Raw genomic sequence first — 18,448 nt, 5'->3', positions numbered from 1 at the left:
ACCCCTACTGCCAAAGTTCCACTTCCTACATTCACTTGGGCACCAATGCACTTCCGTTTTCCATCGGTGCATGCTTTTTGTTGGCAGTCAGTGGGCACCCACGTACCTGCACTCTGCAAATCGGTGTATGCTCTCCTCAAGCACCTAGTGGGCACCCCAGCTCTTGCACTCTGCACATAGGTGCATGCTGTTCAGTGGCACCCAGTGAGCACCCACGTTCTTGCACTCCGCACATCGGTGCATTCCCGTCTGTGGCACCCAGAGAGCACCCACGTTCTTGCACTATGCACATAGGTGCATACTCTTCTGTTGCACCCAGTGAGCACCCAAGCTCTTGTACTGTGGCCCGGCCTCTTAATTAATTAAAGGGTCTGATGGCCCCGGGCAGACCTTTGAGGCAGACTCTTTATTAATTATGGTCTGCGCACCGGTCTGTGCGGTGCGCAGATGTCTCCGCGTCTGTGCGAGCCGTGAGTGTGCGTCTTCAGGGTGGGGGATAGGGTGGGGCTGCTGGTGAGAGCATACCATGTTTTGCGCAGCGCAATTAAAAGTTTGTGTGAACGTGACTGCCACTGAAGTTGCAGGTGTCTGTCCGAGCCGAGGCAGGAGTGAGTGGTCCGTGGTGGCGAGGAGTCCCTCTTTTGTCCAAACATGGAGCATAACTGCGGGAGAAGAATGGAAAGGCTGTTCCTGTGGTTTAGCCCGGGCGCGCCAAGGCTTTAGGTGTCCCTGTCTTAAGAGATAGGCTTGAAATCCCAGTGTTGCAGTTTCTCGTCCTTCAGAGCGCAGGTATTTGTATAGGACAAGTTATTTGGAATGTAGCGAGCTCTAGAGAAAATATTCATTATTTATATGTTGAAACCTGTCAGAATATACATATTCTCAATTTAAATGTTTAACTCATCACAGGCGTACAGACTTAAAGTGTTGTCAATGACAAGTTGGGTATACATTGATAAAGTGCACAGTCCCACGTTTTTTAAAGGTTTGCACCAGTGCAGTGTCACAATGAGTGATTGAAACTGCCACAAAGTCTTCAAATCGGATTTCCTGTCCAGCGCAAATTTTGATTTACACTGGAAAGTAGCAGGCCTTACTGCAGTTTTCATACAAAAGGGACTACCTGTAACGCAGCGATATTAACACCTTGGCTGCTAGAGGTTCTCCCCCCCCCCCGGTGCTGGGCTATCTGTAAACCCATTGTTCATGACGAGCTCAGCTCGTCATCAGTATCGAAGTGGTTAAAGTAGGAGCAGCTCTCACTAGTGGTATGATCATTTTGGAGCAGCAATAACTTAAGTGACCTCATATACCTCTCAACTCACCTTCTTTTGAGTGGTCTCATCCTCCATTGACTCATCTTCACCTTCCAAACAAGAAAAATGTTATCCATCACCATGAATGAACCCACCAGAGCCATGCAAAAAGGTGATATCCATTGACTTCAAAGATATCCCTCCAGAAACACTCTCTCACCCTCCATGGTGGAATGGTATGGCCTTATTGCAAAGGCAACTTAATGGACGCCACTTTCAATGCAGTGATATTACACTAGAACTGCAGTCACTGTCACAGCATGACGATGGGAGCAGCCTCACTGTAGTTTCATGACAATGAGATTCAGTGGGTGGGTGGGTGGGCTGAGGTGGGATGAGATCATAATTTGGATCTGGGAGGGCAATTTGGATCAGGGAGGGCATCATGGTGGGGGCAGGGCCCGGCCGGGAATTCAGGAATACAAGTAAAAAAAGTAATATGTAGCCCAGCACCGCCAAAGATTATGGTCCTAAAGACAAATGGAAGGGCTGGGACAAATTAACATGCAGCTGAAATGGATGATAAACTTGTTGCAGTACACACCCTGGGAAGAAACTAAGAGGTTGAGAAGACACACCAAGTGGAAAGGCTTGTACAGAGCACACAAAGCGGATTTACGGCCATTCATCTGATGAGAGGGAAAGTGCTGTTCTAAACTATATGCAAGCCCATTAGGGTTCCTTCTCCATGCAGTCACTCCTTCCTTTCACGCACATTGGTGTTCTTGGTTCGGGCACTTACAGAGAAGTGTAATGTCAATTAGATAAAAAAGTGACCTCAAGTTATGATATTCAGTATGCTTCTGCTTCTGGATGAAGATATTTCTTGTGGTGTCAAGTGTGGGGTCCTTCTATGAACTGTTCCTGGCCCCCCTCTATGGGCCTCACGGGGATTGTCTGGTGACGTCTTGTCCTTCATTGGTGATCTGGCATAAATTGACGAGGTGATCATTTCTTGTCTCACGGCATAGGTACAGCTGGATTCTTTTTAGCAGTAATTCAATTGATGATTGAGGCACAGTGCTCCCCTTTATTACTAGGCAGTAAAATATATTATTTGAAGAATGGTTTAGGCTGAGGAACTTGTGTCCGAAAGGAAGATCTGAAATGACATCTTTTACTGCTACGTAGAAGGCTGTAGTTCTTGCTTCAGATGATTCAGTTTGCAGAACTTAGTCTTTAATTCATCTGCACAGTGGGTCGTCTTCAGTAGACGATGAAGGCTGTGGTGGTCCTATGTTGTGTGCGCTGTGAGGACTTGTGTAAAACACGTTGGCGATGTAAGATGACCCTTGAAACACTGGTGAGAATTGTATGCTGATTATCCTCTCCATTTAAGTAAACTTCAAGACTTTGCAACTGCCAGATCTTGGATTTTTGTATTGACAACACATTGATGGAGTAAGGAGGGAGAATTTGTAACATGATTTCATGAATGAAAGATTTTTTTACTACACCCATTCTTCAGAGAGGTGAAATGGGAATCATCTTTGTTGAGAGTGTGAACGGCGTGGTGGCCATCTTACTTGAGAAGAAAAAGGCTCCGCCTTTGGCCACCAAGGGAGAAATTGTTAGACCCAATCAGAGCTGGGATTGTGGTAAAATGTGAAGGTTCTCAGTGTTGCAGTGAAAATGAGGTCCCAATATATTCCCAGTATTCTGAGAGAGGGGCCTGCAAAAACTAACATAGCTCCTGTGACTGCCTCCTGGCAAAGAAAACTCAGTTTCACATTTCAATTAAGTCCATAAAGTTTTTATTGGAAAAATGAATTATCTGTGTATTTCAGAGATTACTGACAGAGGATGCATCATACATCAACAACAGTCGCACATTGCAGTCTGAAACCTTGGCAGCTATGTCCCAGCAGCCGCCGTTTTCCAGTCTCCAGGGGTCCCATCAGCGCTGTAGCGCACACAGGCAGCACTACACTCTCTCGCCAGCGTTGGTTGCAGCAGTGAGTTGCCTCATAACAGTCCTACCTCATAAATTAAATAGTATGTGCCGCGTGCTGTGGGTGCAGGTGACCTAAGCTTCCAGGCCCAGCAGCAAGGGGGTTGAAGGCAGCTCCCTCGAGGCCAGAGACCATTTGCATATTTACATACCTTTGTAAAATGGTTACAGAGGCTTCGTTTCTTTCTGGTTCCAGTACCCCCTGGTCCCCCACTCTGCGTATTCCTTACATTTGAAATTTACATTTGCAGCTATAGTGTGACAGTATTTCATGAAAAGGAAAATAAAGTAGGGTTGCCAAAAGAAAAATGCCAGTCTATTTCTCTTGACTTTTTACTATAATGAGTTATATCTTGTGTACTTCTCATGTATATTGTCAGTTGAGTTTTTATGGAACTGCAGATTTGGGTTTGTCTTTCAAAGTTCCAAGTTATTGTCCATTAATTTAAATTCTATTTCAGACCCTTCATAGTTGTTCTTTGTTCTTCAGCCATAGTGTTCCTGAGACAATAGGATCGCTCCCTGGCAATGTTCTGATTGCTGCCTCAGTTAAATAATCTGCTTTTGACAGAATTGTTACAAATGGCATAGCTTGTATTTTAAGAGTCTTTCCCAAGTTCTCATTAGAAAAGTAGAGAGACAATATAGAGGCATCTCATTTAAATGTTGGAGGTTTCAAATCAAAATATACTAGATTTCTGGGTGGTAGAGCAAAGTGGTAGGTGGTGGGCTTGGCCGCCTGTGGGGGGACCCCTCTATGTGCTTTGCAGGGGGGCCCCCTCAAGTTTCGTTATGCCACTGGTACCTTATGAGATGGGGTGGAAGTACTTCAGGCTGATAAGAGCCAGAGCCCCATGAACACAGGGTTTCCTACCAAGGTCGAAGTCAGGCGCAGATGGGGGGATATTCAAAACATCCAGATTACAAATAGAAAATCGTCCCATTTGTTTATAAATGATGTGGCACACGTTAATAAAAAGTGCACATTAGCACAACCCTATACGTTTCAGTCACAGGCAGACTACGCTGACTATATGGTGACCTTTCATCTCCAAACACAAGACCCTCCCCACCCGTCCCGAGGGTGGCACAGAGTCCATACCACCACAACGATAGTACGGATTTAGGATGGCAGCTGCGGCGATGTGAGTCTGCAAGGCGCTTTACTAGTGCTCTTCCGGGTCTTTGGTTAATCGGCCCTGAATTTATCACACATCAAAAAGTGGTACTAGAGCCTATTTCAAAGCAAACTATCCAGAGTTCGATTATCAAAGCATTCCAGTTTATTTTAGTTAGGCGGTTCTTTTAAACATTTTTAATATTCTTTAAAAATACTATTGTATTACCTATTTAGCTGCCGAATGAGCCCCTCATATTCGGTGGTGCTTTTCGCACCCATCCTGAATATGCAAAAAAAGTTTTAAAATATGATGTAAAACGGTGCGTTTTGCACAATTTCTTTAAAAATGTGTTACTTATCTATAGATTCAGTTCTTATAGTCTGGGAAAACAGTTTACAATATTTCTAGTAGGTGTGGAACATCCCTTTCCTTTTGATGGTACATGGAGAGGATTTATGTGACAATCCCGCTGAATAGCCATCTGAGAGGTGAGGGTGAAGGATGTTACTTTTCTAGCACATCACAAAAATAAACTGTGCTGATATTTCAATAGAGGAGGCGCGCTATCATGGGTCGTGGCGGCGCCCCAGGCCTGGGTGGTCACCAGGGCACTCTGTGCCACACTCCACGCTGTAGAGCGGTGTGAGTCCCGACGGCGCCACCACCGTCTTGAGCCAGTCTCCACAAATTGCGTCAGGTTCGTCCCCTCGCTGCGTTCCGGAAGGCCCAGGATACGTACATTATTGCGGCACGAGCGCCCTTCCGCGTCATCCACTCTGTCTCGTAGGCCCTTAAGTTGTTGTTCAAGCTCCTCCAGTTTCGTGGAGTGTACTGTCTGTTGCGGAATTAGATCATCCAGCGCCAGTTTGTGCTACTTTCCCGGCCAGTTTCTTGTGGACCGCCTGTGATAGTGTCAGGCCCGTTGACATTACATCCATTCTTGTTTCCAGCGCCTCTCTTGATGCCCTGATTTCAGAGAGGATTAGGTCTAATTTCGCCTCTTGGGAGACCAGGCCAGTTGGCGGTATCACTTCATTGTTGGATGAGGCTAAAGGGTCCTCGAAGCTGGTGGATTGCGTCGCGGCCCCTGCCTGTAGATCTTGTTGCTTGAGTCTGCGCCCCATGGTTCGTTGCTGCAACTGAACCCCAATATCCCGTGCGGTTCCCTCTGTTGTCGGGTAAGACTTTGTCTTGCGTGTACAGAGGCTTCAGACTCGGACACCAGCATGCAATTGTTTCCACAGATCACGGCGCAAATGGCGAACGAATTCTGAGAGACTATACTGAAGATGTCATTTGGTAACGTATGGAGCTATGTCTAACATCATATATCAGTGGGCACAGGTGGTAAGGATATCAGATATTAATAGGGTGAAGGTGATAGACTACAGTACCACCAGCCGGGTGACTGCGCCTGGAACTACCCCCCCTAGCGGAGGCACAGTTGCGTTTATCGAGTAAACATCCACGTTGGATGTAAGATGTTTGGTCCCCATCCGTTTTTAAGTGAGGACCTTCCAGTTGGGGGATTAAATATGTTTATAGCACTTGAAATACTGCTAATGTTATTTGAAGCACTGATTGTACTAGATATGCATTACACTACACACCCTCCTCCACATGACGACACCTAATACATACAAGCTCTGCACCTGGAATGTGCGTGGGATGGGGTCGGTATATAAGTGACATAGAATACAGGCACAGTTGAGCAGGAGACAGGTCAGTATAGCCTGCCTACAGGAAACACATCTGAATAATGCGGAAGGCTCCAAATTGCATAGAAAATGGAAGGGTCAGTTGTATGCCACTGCTTACTCGGCTTTCTCTAGAGGGGCTGCCATATGGCTCAAAAACACTGTCCCATTTAAATTGTTGGACCAACGAGTGGATAAAGAGGGTAGATATGTATTTATCTGTGGAATATTGGATGGCTCCCTACTGGTACTGGGTAGCATCTACGCCCCTAACACTGAACAACAGAAATTCTTGGCCACACTGAGCGGAGTACTGTTGGACTGGGCAGAACGTGATTGGTTAATAGGGGGGACTGCAATGCTGTATTAGATCTAGACCTCAATAGGTCACACCCCCCACTACACTCTGCTGATAGCAGAAAGCAAGCGGAAGCGTTGGCACACTGGGCAAGGAGCTGGGACATGTCAGACACATGGCGACTCAAACATGCGACCCATAGAGAATACACATTCTACTCCCCACCACATAAGCTACACACCAGGATTGACAGTTTTTTCTGCTCCAACACGTTAATGGGAACGGTGGAGTCAACTGAGCACATGGGGAAGACGCTTTCTGACCATAACCCGGTCGAACTGACACTGCGCTGGGGACTAATCCCACCCCCGATTCCGACATGGCGACTATCGCCTGAGTTGCAGGAGGACCAGGTCTTTAGGTCCATTCTGTCGGACGCTATCACCAAATACTTTCACGAAAATGCACATACTGCCAGCACTAGACCAATCGAATGGGACGCCTTTAAGGCAACCATCCGCGGAGTGGCAATGGGCACTAAAGTGGGTATAAGGCAGACTGTGGTCGAGAAGCTTAGGGAGGTGGAGGGCAGACTAGCACCATTGGAGAACGAGGCAGCGGGCACGAATAACCACCTCACACAGCTCCAAGACGCGCATATACAACATGCAGAGCTACTGGAGGAACTGAGGGTGTTTGACTATAGAGAATACACGTCGAGACAACACGCTCAAGCTGATAGATCGGGGCCACTGCTAGCGTGGTTGATACATAATACACCTATATGTACCCCTATAGCGGAGGTCAGGGACCAGACCGGGGCGACAGTACAGACACAACTAGACATTAATGCTACCTTTAAAGAATATTATGAGCAACTCTACGGGCCACACCCCCGATGGTAGACACTCAATTTGAGTCCTTCATGGAGGGCCTACCCATCCCGCAGCTCACGGAGGTGCAGCGCAACGACCTGGCGCGTCCTATTACGCCTGTAGAGATTAGACAAGCAATTAAAGCGCTACCTCGAAACAAAACTTCGGGCACGGATGGCCTACCGGCTGAGTTTTATGTGGCGTTCATTAATCTACTGACCCCGCACTTACACCTCCTTTACCAGGAATCACTAAAGTCCAATGCTTTACCGCCCACGACCCTATAGGCACTGGTGGTCTCACTATTAAAACCTGGCAGAGACGGTCTGGCTCCTGCAAAAAACAGGCCACTATCATTAGTAAATACGGACTACAAAGTATTGAGCAAGATACTGGCGGCTAGACTGAACCAGTATATCCCCGAGCTAATCCATGTGGATCAATGTGGCTTCGTACCTGGTAGGAGTACGGCACTTAATGTACGACGACTAAGCCAGATAATGCCACACGAGGCGGGGGGGAAGGGCAGAGAGGAATGCATATCATTGTACTTAAAACAGGCGTTCGATTCCCTGAGATGGGACTACATGCTCGCAGCCCTAGCCAGATTCGGGATCCCGCCAGAATATATAGCGTGGGTGAATCTATTATATACAAACCCAACTGCACGTGTCCGCACTAATAAATGCATATCCGAACGGTTTCGGATAATTAGGGGCACAAGACAGGGCTGCCCTTTATCGCCCCTGCTGTTTATACTGGCTCTGGAACCCCTACCCCATAAGCTCCGTGTGATGGCTGAGCATAGAGGGATAAGGAGAAACTCGATACCACACGTGGTGTCGGCGTATGCAGATGATATAATACTATATATCGGTGATATGACGGGCTGCCTCGATCCAATACCTGAATTGTTTGACACCTTCCGAGGACTGTCGGGCCTCACCATAAATGATTCTAAATCGTACAGTTACCACTTTAATGCCCAGTCGGGACTAGAGCAGATACATTTCCACCCGCGCGGGTTTCAGGTAGCACCTACGACATTTAAATATTTAGGAATACAAATATACCGCACTGAACGGGACCTACTGGACGGCAATCTGGGCACAGCCCTCAGAGCCCTCAAATCACAAATACAATTTTGGAACACCGTGCCATTGTCAGTAGTGGGAAAGGTGACAATTTCGAAAATGGTGGTCCTCCCTCGCATGGTGTACTTTTTTACAAACCTCCCACTTCTCGTGCCGGCAAACATGTTCAGGCTACTGAACACCTTACTAACTGAAATGATATGGGGTACTGGTAGAAGGAGAATAAGCCTTACCAAATTACAATTGCCTACCACACAAGGGGGTATGGGGGTTCCGGACATGACAGCGTATAGCTACGCCTGCCAACTGCAATGGCTGGCATACTGGCTGGCAGGCTGTAACCTGCACGAAGTGGAAATGTCCACAGCCAACAGGGATAATGGCCATGTACACTGACTGCTACTGCCAGGTGCGAAGGTACCCAGATCGTCACCACACCTGTTACGCCTAGACATTAAATGCTGGAAAAAAGCAGTTACATACACGGATGCGTTGACCTCTTATGCACCCACCAAACCCCTATTGGGCCTCCCGCTCGGAACGGGCATGCTGACAGAACGCGGTCTTCGGGCGGGGCATGACGCCGGTGTCTTCCAGGTAGGGGACTTTTTTGGAGATGGTACCATCATGACACACACAGATTTCGCACGAACACATCAGACCACAGCGGCAGGGTATTTACTACACACGCAAGTATCTCGATATATTACCAGGACTTGGGCGCAGGACAGGATGGAGCCACACACGAACCCCCTCCTCACCATGCAATACTTAATGGGCAGCGGCAGCCACTTAACGCGATGGCTCACCCATGGTATACGATCGGGCAGGGCAGTCTCTCTACAATCCACCCGAGAGCGTTGGGAGCGGGATATCGAGAGGGCATTCAGCGATAAGGAATGGGAGAAGGTACTGAAGTTCCCAGCAAAGGTGTCTAGGAACCCTAAATTTAAATTAATCCAATTAATGATAGTACATAGGGCCTACCTCACTCCACACTGACTACACGCAATGTTTCCAGAGGCATCAAACACATGCCCCAGATGCAGGGCTGCAGATGCAGGCATACTGCACATGCAATGGGAATGCCCAAGGTTAGGTCATTACTGGGAGACAATATATACAACAATAGCGGAGATAGCACCGGGTAGCCCCTCTCCCAACCCAATACATGGAATACTAGGCCTGGGACCCAGGGAGAAAATGAAAAGCACCACCACACGATTCACAGATTTGGCAATACTTTTGGCTAAACGTACTATAACGATGAGGTGGAAATCGGCCAGACCACCTGACCCTGGTGACTGGCATAGAGAGGTGCTGCGTTTGGGAAGAGCAGAAGGTATAGAACTGCAAAGAGAAGAACGTAGGGGCCTCCGCAAAACGAACATATCAATGGACTTGAATACTATGATTGTAGCCCTTGAAACACGAGAGAAAACCGACACGGCATAAATAACTGTCAGTAGCATAAAATGTGTTGTTGATGGGGATGGAGAGACGGGACCTCTGCTACTCACCCCCCCCCCAAGCCCCCCCTACCCCCCCCTTACCACTCCCGCTCCCCCCCCCTTTTGCCTCCCAACCTAATCAGGGCATGGGCTTCCGGTATGGCACAATGACTGTTTACCAACAGGTCACTATCTGGGAGCAACTGTAATGGCGATAGTGAAGAGGACACAAGACCACGCGGCATGGTGCAGTGCACGAAAATCAAAATGGACATTACAAAGATAGTAGGAATGTCACACATGTGAGGAGAGGCAGACGTTGATGTAACAGTTTAACTTGATTCAGTGCAACTAGGACATTATGATTGCTATGTATAAGTACTGGGGAAATAGGGGTGGGAGGATACGTTGAGTTGTATAGAGATTCAGTATATAATCTAAAACTGCAAAATTTCTATTGCCAAGTGATTGTGAATGTACAGTCAAAACTATACTGATGCTGCTCATGAGTAAAACATTGTAAATGCTGTACGTCCTATTGCAGATCAATAAAAAATAATTTAAAAAAAAAAGAAAGAAAATCGGGAAATATCAAATTCCTATTTGATATTTTGGCTACAATTGCTTTCACTGATGGTTTCACAATAATCTCTCCTAATATATACCATCACATTTACCCACAGACAGGGAATGAATGAAATCCTTTGGCACATCAGCCCCGTTTTCTAGCGAGTCAGTATTGATTGTAAGTGAATTGTCAAACTCCCCAGGCTTTAAAAATGAAATGCAAAGTGAAGTGACAGGTATATGTGAAAAGAATGTTGTCATCAAGCATTTGAGATAGTGGTGAAAACATGACACCAGACGTTTGGTAAACCTGGAAGGCAGTGTCACTTGGAATACTGCTGAAAAAAGTTCCTACTAAGTTCAATAAAGATTGGAGTGATATTGTTTGTATTTGCAGTAATTCAGATACGTATATGAAAAAGTTGTATGATGGACTGTCAAAATCGATACCAGAGCTGAAGGTCTTCCCTGTAAGAGATCCTTGTCACTTGCTAGATGGTATGCTGAAAGCATCTTTGCAATCTTAATTCAAAGTTAATGAAGAATGCTATTGAATTTGTAGGCCATTTTGCTGCAATAAAATGTTTTTGGAAGTCATATACCCTATGCACACGCTTTCGAGACACATGCAGTATCAGTGCAGAAAACAAGCAATAATAAAAATGTAATTAAAATTCCATAAACACTGGAAGAACACTGTTTCTGTTGTTTTTAATGGTGCAAAAATGTGTAACCACTGATAACCACTGTTTTTTAAGGTATTGAAAAACCTAGAAAAAACCCACCAGAATGTACCAAAAATAGAAACTGAAAACAGGAAAGCCTAAGTATAGCCTTTGGAATGAGCAGGGCGCGCGGTGGCACATGCTATGTTCTTTTTGCTCAGGAACTCGCTCCTGACCACACTTGTTTTTATCGATACCCACATCCACTGTGTGTTAGCGGGGATGGGTGGCACACGCTTTGCTTGTGCTGCTCGGGAACTCACTTGCACCCACACTTCTTTTTATCAATACTCACACCCACAAGGCTCATGGTACTAAATCCCACCACGCAGTTTGACAGTAAAGTCCAGTAGTGAACTTTAGATGTGTAGTGATGGTTTATGCATTATAAAATTAACAGTGCACCTGTCATTAAAATTTGCGCCACGTTAGAACTTTTGTTGTAACGTAATCACTGGCACCCTTTCCAGGTCCGCCGTGACTTTCACATTTGAGTCATTGCTTTTTAGTATACATTCGCTGGGTATGGTGTCCCCTTTCTACCTGTATATATCCTCCTACCCTTTCATCCCCAGTCCTGAGGTAGGGACGTGTTTGGCTGTGGATTGGGTCAATTTTAGTTGCTGTCTCAGATCTTCCACTGTGTCTTGCAGTCCTTGTGGTCCTAGCAACATCGGCTGCTACTGCCTTCACTTGACATCGCTCCAATCTGCTCTTTCGCCTCCATGCTCTCTATGCTGATCCCGGTGGCAGCATGTCCAACTCTAGCATGGGCACAATGCAGAGGCTGGTGTAGCAACTCAAGATGGATGCAGCGTAGAGTGGATCAAGGTGAGCAGGGTCTGGGTTTACTCGCGCACTTTTAATATATATTCCTGTACCACAGGGCGCAGCCTTTGCTGTGCCATTAACGGGTACCTCTTTATACAACATAGTGATCTCGCTCTTCACACCTACTGCTGTATGGAAGTGCATCAATGGGATATTTGTTAGCTGCTTCTCTGGTGTATGGGACAAAATATGAACTACTTAGCTAATATTTAAACATATTTAAAGTGGATATAGAAAGCAGAGTCCTCTTTTTATAGCAAGCCCCAGGCATACACAATAGACCTGTGCTTTATTTCAATCTACCACCCCTCAAGGATCAGCTCTGTTTACCTAGCATCTGTCAGAGCACTAAACGGCTGCAGGCAGAAGTCCCGCACTACCAACTGTCGAAGTGGAGCCTGGAGCGGCACTTACGATGCCTCGAAGGACCCTTGCACCTTAAACGGCCTTGTCCCCCTTATATGATCAAGTGCATGCTGAGGATCTCCTTTTTTTGTCTTTGGTGGCTGCTTCCTCGGAGCCCTAGACCTTTTACACGCCGGACTATTGCCTTCCTTTGTGGCTATCCAGTTTCGGAATAGTGTCCATTTTTATGAGTCAAATTGCAACATTTGTCATCCCCGTGCTCTACTCTACCATTGGCAATTCTGTCCTGGCATTGTTCCTCTGATATCAATGTTCATGAGTTCCGCAGGGCCTTGTAGTCGTCCTGATGAAGGTGTGATCTAGATCCGGGTCTGACATCGAAATGCGCTTCAGCGTTGGAAACCCCTTGTCTCCCCTACTTCTATCTCCACCTCTGGAGAAGATCATGCACCTTGTTGTATATTATTACCTGAGGAGTTTGTTTTCCCTTAATGCTTATAATGTTTGCTATGTGAAAATTTGTATTGACCTATGTATTGGGGGAAGAACCCTGTTCGTATATGTATACACGTACTGCGATCCAATGAACTATGATCTGATGGTCTGTCTGAGTTTGTCTGAGTATGTGGCTGTGTGGGTGTTTGATAAAATGTGAGTGTGTGAGACTCATGATACTTATTGACTTCTGTGATGTTCAACTTTTTATCTTTTTTTATCCGCTTAATTGAAAAATGAAAATAAATATAGAATATCTTTCTACCAAACTGTACATATCATGCTATAGATAGAGGGTCTTATGGCTGTTGGGACTATGTTTGTGTACTATGGTGACTTACTAGCACCAATTTAAGTAAGTTTTGGGCAGAGAGTGTCTGTTTGTTATATTATTAATTGCTGTTTACCTATCATGTCATGTCCAGAATTCATCGAACTGCCACAAGTTGCCTTGCCTAGATGCTGTGAGGGGACAAGGAAGATGACAACTGCTATATGTGTATAGTGGTGCAGTCACCTTTCATCTTGGTTCATGGCTGCTTGTGAACTCTCCTGGTCCTCCAGTGCCCCCTGCAAAACATCTATAATGTATACATCTCTACATGACACACACACACATAGCAAACATATCTCCTTGGGGAGCTCTTTGCTTCCTCTTTGGCCTAACTTGGTGACACAATCCAGACAAATACAATCCACACCATACCACTTAATTACAATCTGCATAATGTCACTCAGCACCACACACTCCCATGCCAAACAATTCGACTCCACACATTTCCATTCCACTCCACATAATTTGACAATCACCCAGATATTCATCTCAACAACGCAATTATACAACACACCTCATACATCCAATTCACACCACACAATTCCACATCATGCCACAAAATTCAGCAGCACTCCACATAAACTGCACAACATACCACTCCACAACACAAAATACCATTCCACATAATTACACTCTCACATACACTCCCACTCCACATTATTCCAGTACACTCAATATCACATAATTACTATCCACACATTTCCACTGCACACCGTGCCACATAATTCCACTACACATATCCACTCCACACCATACAATTCCACAACAATTCTATCCGACCAACATAACTGCCCTCCACGCCGCATACATCCACTCCACTCCACTCCAATCCAAAACACATGGGTAAAACACATTGTCATTTACAATGCCAATCCCTCTTACTCTCACAACTGCGAGACCAATTTGCATTGCAAATGCTTGTTATAACTTGGTGTCATATTTTTCTCGAGTAGTTGCAAATACTTACCGTTCATGTTGGTGATGTGAAATGCTTAACACATGTTCCTCTAAGTATCCTGTCTGCTCGTTGCTTTTCTAGCAGGACTAAGATAAGGTATACTGAGAGAATACCCAGGGTCCATATTTGTGTATTGTATTAGTATTACATGGTAAGGCACCCCTGCCATACCACATCATACTTCCACCTTGCAACAAAAACTCTATGCCGCCAGAAGAAAAACAGGTGAAGTCTACACAGGCTACTCAGCGACAATAAGTGACTCTGTGCTAAGAAAGAATGTTAACAACTGCCCATAATCTAGAGACTATGCCTCCAGAACACCAAGCCCTCATAGTCGAAGGAGGACGGGGTAGAGCACCTAGAAAGGGCCTCATCTGGAAGTACATGGGACTCACACCTGAGCATCGGGTATCTAACACATTATTCTAGTGTGTAGTGTTGTGCCTTTTGGTAAAATAAAGTGCTTGCCTATTTCAAATGAGGAGCACTGGGTTGGACAATAATAATTTTGGCACTACTAGGAGTGGTGTTGAGTGCTGAGTCTATGTACCCCAATACTGGCCACTCTGAGAAGCTTACGGGGCATATGTAGAATGGAAGTGGCAGAGTGAGGCATTAACCTCTTCTGGCTTAATGCCTCACTCCGCCACTTCTGAAACGCAAGGCTGACCCATATTCACAAGAATATGGTGCAACCCTGCATTTCCCCCTGCAATGGCGCTACTCTTAGCAGCCTAGTGCCAATGCAGACACCCTTTCACCGTAGTGCAAGCGTGTCTGCGTGCAGGAGAAGATTGTTTATGTGCAGAAAGGTCCCCCTTCCTGCACATAAACAATCTTTAAATGCTGTTTTGTAACTTCTATGTGTGCTGCTTAATGCAGCACATATAGAAGTTGCAAAACGGCATTTAAAAAAAAAAATTGTTTATGTGCAGGAAGGGGGACATTCCTGTACATGAACAATCATTGGCCTTTTGCTGTTTTCAGGTGTGCAGCACAACGCAGCACACATGAAAACAGTTAAAACTAGGAGAATCAAAACATTTCTCCTTTTTGCACCAGGGTAAGACCAGGCTTTCCCTGGTCTTAGTTCTGGAGCTGCCTCCTATTTACACTGTCCTTGTAAATAAGGGGCAGTGTCAGAATCAATGGGTGTTGTGTCGAAATGCCCACAGTAACACCATTGCCCTCCCTTTTCACAATAAGCATAGTGTAAAAGGGGTCCTTATTTACAAGGCAGTTATAAGCCACGTTAAGTGGCTTAATGCTGCCTTGTAAATAAGGAAAAGCCCCTATCGCCACAGAAACGTCCTAAAAATGGATGTTCCCGTAGCGATAGGGGCTTGTAAATATACGAAAATCACAATTAAGAAGAGACAAGGGACTTCTCTGACTCCCTTCCCATAAATTAAATCTCACTCGACAGAGAAGTACAAAAAACAATATCCTATCTCCTAGGATCCAAGATAGGCTGGTGCTACAATTCATGTAGCTATCCACATGGGAACGGTAAATCTCATATCCACCCGAACCCAAAACAAACAAGGGGAAGACAAAAAATGTCTTTATACTGCCCTCACACACTTTGCTGTGTCATGCTTCATCATAGGGCCGCATCATAGATCCATGTACAGAGCAACACTCTGGATGGAGCGCAATACGTTTTTTTTACAAAGAGCAGCAGTGAGGGTAAAAAAAGTAAGAAAAAGTGATAGAACATACAAAAAACACGTACAAAAACGTGACACAACTTAGAGAGGGGAGATGTGTTCCCCTATGAAATGGGACCAAACAGTGCAGATACATATACTTAAAACAATCTACGGGTCAACATATACTATTTTATTCAGTCTGTAAACCCCTGGTAGAATTTAGAAGCACATTCAGGGGTATAAAGAGGAGGTAACGACCCCTATAGCCCAACTCTAGATACCAACATGTTTCTGTCAATATTATGCGCCCACAAGGGTCGCACTGGCATTGGTCAGGGTGTTGGTCCCTTGTTACTGGTCTTCACCCCAAATTGGGTGTTTACCTTTTTGTCCGATCTGTGGAACAATATCCAATTATTTCATACTCTGGGATTTTTCCAAGAGGGAGCAATTTTCTGTGTAAAGAAAAAGAGAAGGGGAGAGAGAAAGGACAAAACCTCTCAAAATATTATTGAATAGCCGCCGCAGCTAAGGGGTTAAGACATTTTTTGTCGTCCCCTTGTTTGTTTTGGGTTTGGGTGGATATGAGATTTACCGTTCCCACGTGGATAGCTACATGAGTTGCAGCACCAGCCAATCTTGAATCCTAGGGGGCAGGATACTGCTTGTAAATATACCCCTATGACGTTTAGCCATCACCACAACTGAAAGTCAAATGCTAAAATGGGTGTATTTGTCCCAGTTTGCAGAGCCATAGCAGGATGGACACCAGAACAGTGGAGGCAAATAACCCCCGTCCCCTACAAATGTAGCCCAGCAGCCCCTTCTCCTTGCCATGGTCTACCGAACCGGGTCTGACAGTATATGTGGTGCTTGACTTGCTTCAAGGTTCAACTGGGGTACATTTAAGTCTGTTTTATTACCAATAGGACTGTGGAAAAATTACAAGTGAATTTTGGGAACTGCAATTGTCTTATTCATATGTGTTCTTTGTAATAGCATGGCTCTCCCTAAACCCACCCTTCAATCTCCCTAAAGCCCTCACATTAAGTAGCAAGTATTCCCCATTGTCTCATGACTTCTCCATGACCCTCCCACATTTATTACTAATACATATAACTATGTGGGTGGAGATCTGTGCCACCGGGAAAGAGATCTCTGGATTAAGAACGTAGGAGAGATGGAAGTGGTGATCTTCTGCAATAAGTTTGCGAACTGCATCTTGTAGGACTTTAAGTTCTTCGATATACCTTTTTGTAAGTCATGCCCAGGGTGTCTATGTGCTTTATTGTGCCAGCGGGCAGCTGGAGTATGTGCATAAAAAAAGCCACCTATGAAACATCGAACTAAGGAGGACTGTAAGGCTTAGCCTTGCCAGTCGTCAAATTGTTAGTACCACTCACCCCTGACCAGATGTCAGTCATCAGCAAGCACTTAACTGACAGGCGTTTTGCCAGCTTGTTATAACCTCTCTGCTAGATTCTACAAAACAGATGACTTCATCTGAATTTGATCGGACCACAGATGTTCAATAAAATACCAATGTATAAATAGTTTCTTTTGTGTAAGTACAAAAAACAAAGGGGCAGATTTTAAATAACTGGCGTATCCCTGCATATCAGCAGGGATGCGCCAGGTATTTTGCGTGATGTTTGAAACCCATTGCGCCACCATGGATTCGCCGCATTTATAATGCCGCGCAATCTGGCGCAAGGTTAGAGAGATCGTGACGCATCTGACCGCATAAAGGTGACACAGTGCTGGAGTTGTGTCGCAAGCGCTAAACAAGTCCTGCACTTATCAGGGGTGCCTTATACTTTTTTTTTTTACATTTTTGATGTACTGCAATACCAGGTTGATTCGTGGAGTGGACAGAGCAAGCTCCTATTCCATCTCCCTGTTCCAAAAAGCAATTTAATATATGTTCCCCAGATAGAGGACGTATCAGATATTAAACTGATAAGAACAGATACTACACTTGATCTTAGCCAAAAGGCTGAGAAGCGATAGGAGGTGCCCTATACTTGCTGTGCTGCATCACTCCTTATGCCTGCTACAAGCAGGCATAAGGTTTTGAAGCAGCGGGACGTAAAAGTGACTCATTGAAATCTTGTAGATTTCACTGTGTCACTTTTACAGGACTTCCTTGCTACGGAACGCCCACCCTGCATACATTATACCTGATGCAGGTATAATGTAGCTTTGAGGAAAGAGAGAGTATGTATTCCGTTTCTATATACGTATTACTTTGAGGCTGAATCCTGTTTTCAAAGATTCAAAATTCCATTCAAATGACAGAGTTGCTCCAGTTTAGAAAAAAGGCTTTATTAGTGCAGATTCGAACATTGACCGCCGACACGTGTTTCGCCCTATATGACGAGTGGCACCAGGGCTTTTTCAAGGCTATAACAAAGGAAAAGTGTATATTTTAATGTAGAGTGCTAGTTAATTGAAATGACCCCAGAGAGAAGGAATGCGAGAGAGAGACCTAAAGAGTGCAAGCTGAAGATTTAAAGAGGGAAAAAAGCTGGATTGATTCTTTGTATTTAGATGTTATCATTGGCTTTCAGGAGGTTCAAAGAATTTCTAATTTAGCAGAGGTGGTAGAGTGGTGATAGGGGGAGGGGTGAGGGTGTTAAAAAGAACCAGATGGTATTTACATGCAGTATTGGTGATCAGATGTTTTAGATCTAATATTTTAATGTATTTTCAAA

General features: G+C 45.1%; 1 non-coding gene across 1 annotated transcript; it reads right to left on the bottom strand.

The window, feature by feature from the left end:
* Window positions 1-17,554: 17,554 nt before the first annotated feature.
* On the bottom strand, window positions 17,555-17,742 carry LOC147708747 (U2 spliceosomal RNA). Its single transcript, XR_015297067.1, has one exon. It is a non-coding gene; the product is annotated as a U2 spliceosomal RNA (small nuclear RNA).
* Between the last annotated feature and the right edge of the window lie 706 nt (window positions 17,743-18,448).

This window comes from Lissotriton vulgaris, chromosome 6 (assembly GCF_964263255.1).
Source record: "Lissotriton vulgaris chromosome 6, aLisVul1.2, whole genome shotgun sequence".
In the NCBI taxonomy this organism is placed as follows: Eukaryota; Metazoa; Chordata; class Amphibia; order Caudata; family Salamandridae; genus Lissotriton; species Lissotriton vulgaris.
The sequence above is the reverse complement of the archived record's forward strand: the minus strand, read 5'-3'. Positions and strand labels throughout refer to the sequence as shown.